This window comes from Lactuca virosa, chromosome 4 (genome assembly GCF_052849685.1).
Source record: "Lactuca virosa cultivar CGN04683 chromosome 4, Lactuca_virosa_CGN04683_v6, whole genome shotgun sequence".
NCBI classification, from domain to species: Eukaryota; Viridiplantae; Streptophyta; class Magnoliopsida; order Asterales; family Asteraceae; genus Lactuca; species Lactuca virosa.
This window is the reverse complement of record NC_136429.1, coordinates 37,518,975-37,527,856: the sequence shown is the minus strand read 5'-3', so window position 1 is coordinate 37,527,856 and position 8,882 is coordinate 37,518,975.

The following is an 8,882-nucleotide window of genomic DNA, read 5'->3' as shown; positions in this document are numbered from 1 at the left end:
GTGTCTTGATCAGCTAGTATGCCCAACGTACTACTATCTCCAGCACCAGATTCAAACTGCTATAACTTCTTTGTTCCAACTCCGTTTTCGACGATCTTTATATCCAGGGAAAGGTGTTAAAGAGCCCCCAAAATATTATCTAAATATCTTGGACTAAAAAATCTAAAAAAAAATCCATATTTCATGCAAGAACCCGGCCTATGACTTTTCCCTTTCGACCATTCGGCCCAAAACACAATTCAAAGATTAAATCTCTTAATTATCATTACATCTTTCTACAAGGACTAAACTTTTCCTCCTTAAGGCCCAAAGCCTTACACAATCGACTTTCCATCCCACGGCCCAGAAATAGCAGGAAACAAGATGTTACCACACACACACACAACTAACAAAAAGCATTTTTTGTTTGATATCTTGAGAACAAAAGCACAAAATGGTACCACAAATGAAAAAATGTAGACTTATTCCTCTTGATTTTCACAAGAAAAACAACAGAGAATGTACATGATTGTGGAATTTTGTTGATGTGTCATATGGAATCATTTGATGAAGCAATTTACGGAAAATGGAATTTTGGGTTTCTCAACGAATCAAAAGATCAAAAGAAACAAATCAACATTTTACGCAGGTATGCAACAAAGATGTTGATGTCAGATACAAATTTATTAAAGGAGACGGTGCTTAAGGAATATGAAGAATTTTCTAAATTACCAAAAGAGACAGTGAAGAAGATCATGAATGAAGCAAATAAAAATAGGCATAAAAGAGTTGATGTTGATAAGTACTGAAGTAAGTTTTTTTAAGGATTTGATGATTTTTTAACCTTTTTATTTTGTTAAGTGTTTGATAAGGCATAATTAGTGGTTTTATTTATTTGTGAACAAAACTTTAGTGATTTTATTTCCAATAATAAGGCATCATTTTGTTAATCCATTAGTTTGTTAGTATGCTGTCTATCCCATGTTTCTTTATGCAACAAGTGTTCTTTATTTTTAGTAGTACAACACATTAGAGGCATCCAAGACATTAACCTTTTATTAAAGAAACATAAATCATATATTTACTAATAGTATGTTCATTTATGACTGCAATGTATTTACAATAAAAAATTTCAGCAAATAAAGGTAATTTGGTAAATAGCCCGTAGGGGCATTTTTGGAAAATTATTTGTATGCAGTTTTTGTATTAGAGAAATGTACTTCAAGTAAAAAACTTTTTAAATTGTGTTTAGTGCTTGATACTTATAAACAAGATTTGGTAGTGAACATATTTAAGAAGTTTTTTACTAGAAGTATATTAACCTAATACAAAAACTGCATACAATTAACTTTTCAAAAATGAACATGTGGGCTATTTACTAAATTGCCCCTGTTTCCTTTGTTATATTATAAACACATTATATTTATAAATAACGAATTATTACTAAATATCTTATTTATATGGGTTTTTGTAAAGTACTTGATGCTTTTTGAAAAATTATCTGTCTTTTTAGCATTGAACAAACTTTTTATTGTTTTCATTTAGAATATCATTTTGTTCAACCTTTGTTGGACAATTATAATTGGAACTAATTTTATGTGTTTTGTTGTCAATATTAAGGGATGAATGAATATGTTCACAAATTAACATCCAATCCCAAATGATATACATTCATAAATGAACATATGTTCATATATGAATATACATTGATATCTTAACACACAGGTATAAATGAACATACATGTACCATACAAGTACAAATGAACATGTAAAGTACCACACATAAATTTAAAGACCAAACATAACAAATTACACTCATACAAGTATGTGAACATAAATTCATATATGAGCATACATTTATAAGTGAACAAATGTTCCTATATGAACATATGTTAAGTACAAGTACATTCATAAGTGAACAAATGTTCCAACTAAAAACAACGTATTCTAAAAAATGTAGTAATACAAACATCTGTTAAGTACCGCACATAATTTAGAAACCAAACGTAGCTTGCAAAACATATTGTTCCAACTATAAACATTTTATTCCAAAAAAGGTAGTAGTTCTAAATTTCATGAAAAACCAATGAAATGAAATTATATTGTTTCTTTTTCTTGTGCTAACATCTCATTTTCTATGCTCGTTGGACAATTTTTTGTAATCGTGAGGTGCATATTGCAAACAATAATAACATTTTATATGCTTCTTTTTCGCTTTCTCTGTTAATTCTTTAATCCTTTTGCCATATCGAAAACCCTTTGTCTGTATATGTTTCAGATTATGTATTCTAACCACATCGGGTTTCAACACACCATTAAGACTTTCATTATGCCCGTTTTTGTTATTTGTTGCTTGGTTCGGTCGATTTGCTTCCATTTTGTCTTTAATTTCCTTAAGCTGCTCGGTAAACTTGCTTATTGCATCTATATCTTCTAATTTCATTTCAATACATGCTTGATACTTACTATTCGTATCTTCTACCATTTTACTACATGCACCATTATTATATCCATATCTATATGTTTTTTGCAACTGTTCAGATGATATAATTACTTTCTCCCAATGTTTTAATATGTATTTCTCTGGAATTTTGCCAATATTTTTAAGCTTCAAAAAACAAAATATGTGCTGGAAAAATACACCTTGATGCAAGTAGGAATTACATGAAAAAGTTATCGTTTCCTCATTGTTTATCTCAACCTGCAAAAAATATGGTAACAAACATCATATAAGTCAGTCACAATAGGTGACTGTTCACTTATGAAGATATTATATATTCATAAATGAACGAAAATTAATAAATGAACAAACAATAACTAATAAATTATCATGTATGCTGATGCAACATTCACGGTTGTTTCTCAATTATGACCATCTTCATGTGTATAATCACAACCTTTGTTATCTTTCCTAAACGAATGGTTTTGTTCATCTTTAACTTTAAAGACCTCTAGCTCACCCTCTTCAATAACCAAGTGATGTGAACATAATGAAACACAATAAACAAATTACTTTTTCCATAAATCTGAATATTTCGGATGTGTAGACCATACTCGAATGTTTCTCTATTAATAAACGAGTTTCTAACACATGAGTGGTTCATGCTGAGTTATAGTTATTTACAAACTGTGTATGTCTTTGTGATTCCATCGTTATCTCAAATGAATATGTGAAACCAAGAAGATTCAAGTGTTTGTTCAGGTATCCACCAAAATATGAATTTTCACTTTTTGACCTTGAGGTCGTCCGAATAAGTCCTGCTAGTGGTATATCTTTAAAATATGATTGTATCCATATATACCTTATCGAAAACATTTATTTTAACCATTTGTTTTCGTGATGTTTAAAATCATTAATTAGTTCTTGCCACATATTATCAAACTGATCGTGATCTATTTTATTATTCCAAATTAGAGACAAAATTCTTAGCCTGAAATCAGTGCCTAAAACGTGTGGAGATAACTATAAGTAAGACATGCGTTTTATACATTAAAATCTTAAGATATCAATATATTTTTTGAATTAAAAAATAATAGTAAAAACTATATATTACTTTCAAATACCTTGTCATTTAGCTTTTCTCCAATATGCCACACACATAGTCTATTTCATGCACTCTTAAAACCCGTCGTAACTGCCTTTCTCATTGTGGCATCTAGATCGGTTACAACAATATTTGGTTCTTTACCGAACACAACTCAATAACCACGTATAAGAATCAACCATCTCATTATTAATTAAGTCGACACCAAATGTAATAGAATGTTTGTAATTATCAATTCATGTGAATGGTACAAATACCATGTTGTACATTATATAAATAAAATATAGGTTGGAAAAAACTAATTCTCTCATATATGAACTGATATCCATACATGCACTTACGTTCATATATGAATTTATGTTTATTTCTACAAACATATATAATTGTTATAAGTACAAATCATACTATATGTTGAAAAACTTACATGTTTGTTGTATAGGTTGCATCTAACGAAACCATGCCCCAAAATTCTTTATAATTTGTTTTTACTGTTTTATCAGCACAAAATAACCCATTTAACTCATCATCTCTAGAAACTAGATAATCAAACAAAAAGTTTTGTACGTTTTCCTTCCTTTTAATTATTCTATTCACAACCATTTCTACAACACTAACACCAATATATGACCTCGTATCCCTAGCATAATTTTTGAAATCAATTTGGGTCAATGAACCTTTTCATATCCTCCCTTTAAGGTCTTCATCATGGAATAAGCTTTTATAGGACCAATGTTACGTGCACTTAGATCATGAATGAAATTTTCATCTGTGTAGTCTAATTTGTGCTTATTTATTGATAGGTACTTGTTACTTGAACTAAACAATTTATGATTATGTTTTTTCTCAAACTCGTACAAAACATATGTATGGTTGCTTTATCAAACCCAAACTTTTCAATTGCGAGACATTTCATTTTTTTGTTCTTGATTTTTGTTTTTTCTTACCAACATCGAGTACATCGTGTTCGACATCTTATCATTTACATGATTTTTTTTCAAGTCAAAAACATGTGAGTAATAATTCCACTCTTAGGTCTCTTTTTATGTGATTCTTTTCGCACATCAAAAACTCTTTCTTCAGCATATTTTTTATATTTATTGTCACAATTTAATACAGTATATTTATTGAATAACTATCTATGTTCAATCATGTTCAATCTTTATATTATCAGCCACAATTGGATAGTAATATAACTTGTAGACGAATCTAATATGGGATGTGAAGCAACATCCTTGTCTTGCATGGTGATTTCGGATGACACCAATGATGCTTTGTAACTTCCTGAACTGAGGGTTTATGCCTTGAGGAGTTCGTTTGCTGGTGCGATACAGGAAGTTACGCAACAAAATAAGTGAACACTGGTATTTCTCTCTGATGCCTAAGTTAGATATCGGTTTAAACGTTGCTTAATTGTTATTCAAGGTGTGTTCTCTTACCGACATTCGTCAAGGTATTTATACATGGTCGAAGGAACCTTCGTAACTGCTATTAATCGGGTGATGATGTTGTCTAGAAGTTGCAATTGTAGTGCCCTTTAATATAATATTAATTCATTTTCTGTGTTTCCCGGGATGTTACCTAAGTACTTGCACGAATGATTTATTGATAAAAGATATTTTGTTGCTAGTTGTAATTGATCTAGATTGCTAAAGAGAGTCGGCCTAGTTAGTCAGCTTACCATATTGGTTAGGCCTTCCTTAATGCTACCATATGACAATTATGTATAAGCTAACACCATACACCATTAATATATATATATATATATATATATATATATATATATATATATATATATATATATATATATATATATATATATATGTGTGTGTGTGTGTGTGTGTGTTGGTTCAAGTCATTATTCAACAATAAATATATGAACAATCATACGATAATTATTTGGCCAAATCCTGGCACCACTCAGCCATTGTGGCCAAGGAGGTTCGTCTGAGTGACTCCAGGACATGAGACAAAGCCTCATGTTTGCAGCGGGGGATTAGTCGATGCGCGAAAGCTGGCCCGAAAACCCTCTTTAACGAAGTACCCTTTACACACAAAAAAAATCACATTAGAATTTACTATAATATTACACATATATACAAAAGTAATAACAAAATAATAAAATCAAAATAATGTTTTTATGTCTTTATTTTATTAAATAACAAAGTATACTCAGACACACACAAACACACACAACTCATATTTTGCGAACAACAATTTCCAACTAATCCCTCTTATCTTGCGAGCTCTTTTGTTCGATAACTGTTTAAAAGAATGACTTATTTCATTAAGTTTATCTTATATAAAAATTTTCATATAAAATGTCCAAAAATAAAACTTGTGTATACGACGGTGAATATGCGCCTTTTTATTTCATGCTTACATACATTTACATGTCTGATATATACATCATACATTTACACGTCTCATATATGCACCAACATTTATGCACGTTTTTTAAGATTTTTTTTATGAAAACATTTAAATATACACGACTTATTAGATTAAATCATTTAAAAAAAAGTATCGGACAAAAAATTTAATAATACAAAACAAGGAAAATATCTATGTCAGCCTGTGGGGTTTAACACTTTAAATGTTCAATGAGTAGGCCGGTACCTTTGGGCCAAAGTAGATGCCTATGGATATTATTAAAATCAGCATTAGAATGTTTTCAACAAAATATTTCAATCTGGAATATTTTTTTAAACAGCAATATATATATATATATATATATATATATATATATATATATATATATATATATATATATATATATATATATATATATATATATATATATATATATAGAGAGAGAAAGAGAGAGAGAGAGAGAGAGAGAGATCAATGGCGAACCATTTTAGGGATCGAACCAACAAACCGATTAATAGCGCTACGATCTTAATTAAGATCAAATTTCAATAGATTAGACTTAACTTTTTAAAAACATGTTTTAATTTCAATTGAGTGTAGATCAGAAAATAAAAATATTAAATTGATTTCAATTAATCGATTATTTGAATCGATATTGATAATGATAAAATTATGTTATGCATCTATTAGATACATACTATTTGTACAATTAAATGAAAATTAATTCATGATAGATTTGATTCAAATATGATAATCAATGTTGTTTTAATTTAATCAATAAGATGAATCGATTTTGTTTTAAGTTAATATTAACTCAAATTACTGCAAAATGAAGCTGAATTAAGATCGATATCTGATGAAAAAAATTTATGATTCTTTTATATGCACAGTTGATGTACAATAAAAAATCTTGAATTCGTGAAAGATTTGATTCGAATAGTGGTGCAACCACAAACATTATATTCGTGAGAGATAAGGTTATCGACATTTATTATTAATTATATAATTTTTATAGATAAATCATGAATATATTTGAAATGAAAATTTAGTTTATAAAATAATATATGCATCTGTCAAATGCATATCTAAGAGTTATCTGAAATAGCAAGTTATTTGATTAACATGAGATTTCGTATGTAAAATCAAATGTATGAATAAAATAAGATCTAATTTCGATATGGATTTCATTTGAGATTGAAGTGACAGAAAAAAAAAATATCAACCAACTTTTTTAAGCATATAAATATCTATACATATGCTTATGTATATAATTCATCTACTTATAAAGTGCTTGAGTCATGGAAACTAGATCGTGTGAATAAAAATATATATGATCACATTCAATGGTATGTAATCTAGTTGTGTATAAGAAACAAGTTGGTTCTTTTGTTTTTTACTTAATGAGGACCACAACTTTATCCGGTAAACTATAATATGGATGATAAAATTTTATTTTATTTAGAAAATATATATGGATGATAAAATTTTATTTTATTTAGAAAAAAGACTTAACGAAGAAATGAAGGTAAATGAGGTCTTCGTATTAGGAACTAACTTTTACATAAATATGCACATGCTTTTATATATATATATATATATATATATATATATATATATATATATATATATATATATATATATATATATATATATATATATATATATATATATATAGAGAGAGAGAGAGAGAGATATATGTTCGTATTTATTGTGTTATTGTATGTATAAATGTGGGCCAATCAAAATTAAATAAAAAATTAAATAATTAAATAAATAAATAAGGGTAATTTAGTAATTTGTTTAGTAACTACAAAAAATAATCCCTATAATCATGGTATTGACTTTTAACCTAATTTCTTCAGATTTATAAAACCTAGAAGTCACTCCATCGACCAACGCCCACAGAAGATCTCCACCACCATCATTTGCTATTGCCGCCACCACCATTGTTTGCTGTTGCCGCCGATCTCCAGCCGCAATTCACTGTTATGGTCGTCGGTAAAACATCTCCACCCTCAATCGGCGTCTGATTCACCGAATCCGTCCCAATCAGCAACGGAAGAGGGATCATCAGGAGATTTTGGAACGAGTGCGAGAGGTCTGTGAAGATTGAAGGCATAAATGAAGAAGAAAGGAGTCGATGAGTTCCCCTTCTGTGTCCATTTATTGAGTTCCCTTCTGATTCACCTCAATTCCTCTTTTTCTCTCTAGGGTTTTGTTGCTTCATGGTTGATGTTGAAGAGGACGAAAGGGAAGGGCCTGATGAAGACACGATTTATCCTAAACACCGTTAGTCGTGACAAATCGATGCCACAGAAGCTTAAATTAAGGTAATCTATTTCCCCCTTTTTCTCTTTCTCGATTTCTTGTTGGCGTGCACAATATCCACCATCATGACCAGATTGTATTCCTACTCTTCTTTTTTGTTTCCTGTTAGATAAACTATTTTCCTTTTTTTTAATTTAACATATAAATTGACTTTCTTGATTCTCTTTTGATTTTAGGAATGATATGGATAAAACCATCATGACCAGCTTCAGATGTGGTTCTTTTAGTGTCTGGGTTTGCTGGATCTATTCTCAATGCTAATGATGTTGAAACAGGGAAAGAAGAGATGGTTTGGGTTTCAAACTTTGTTGTCAATTCTTATTGATCGAATATGGTATTGACTTTAAACTGGAAGAGCATTTATAAATGTAGTTATGAAAATACTTTCTAGTAATTCCTTAGTGGTTTGTGTATTTTATACAATTCCAATTCTATCGGAATGGAATCACGAATTCAAATTCTATCGGAATGGAAACACGAATTCTAATTCTGTTTGAATGGAATATGGATATTTTTCTCATTGATTATACATGTTCTACAATTTTTGGTTATTGGTTTTGGTGCAATTAACAAGTCCGTATATTTTTCCAAACGAATATAGTTTTTTATTTATCATTTGCTAATGCGTTGTTGGATTCCAAACTACAATTGGATTTGTTT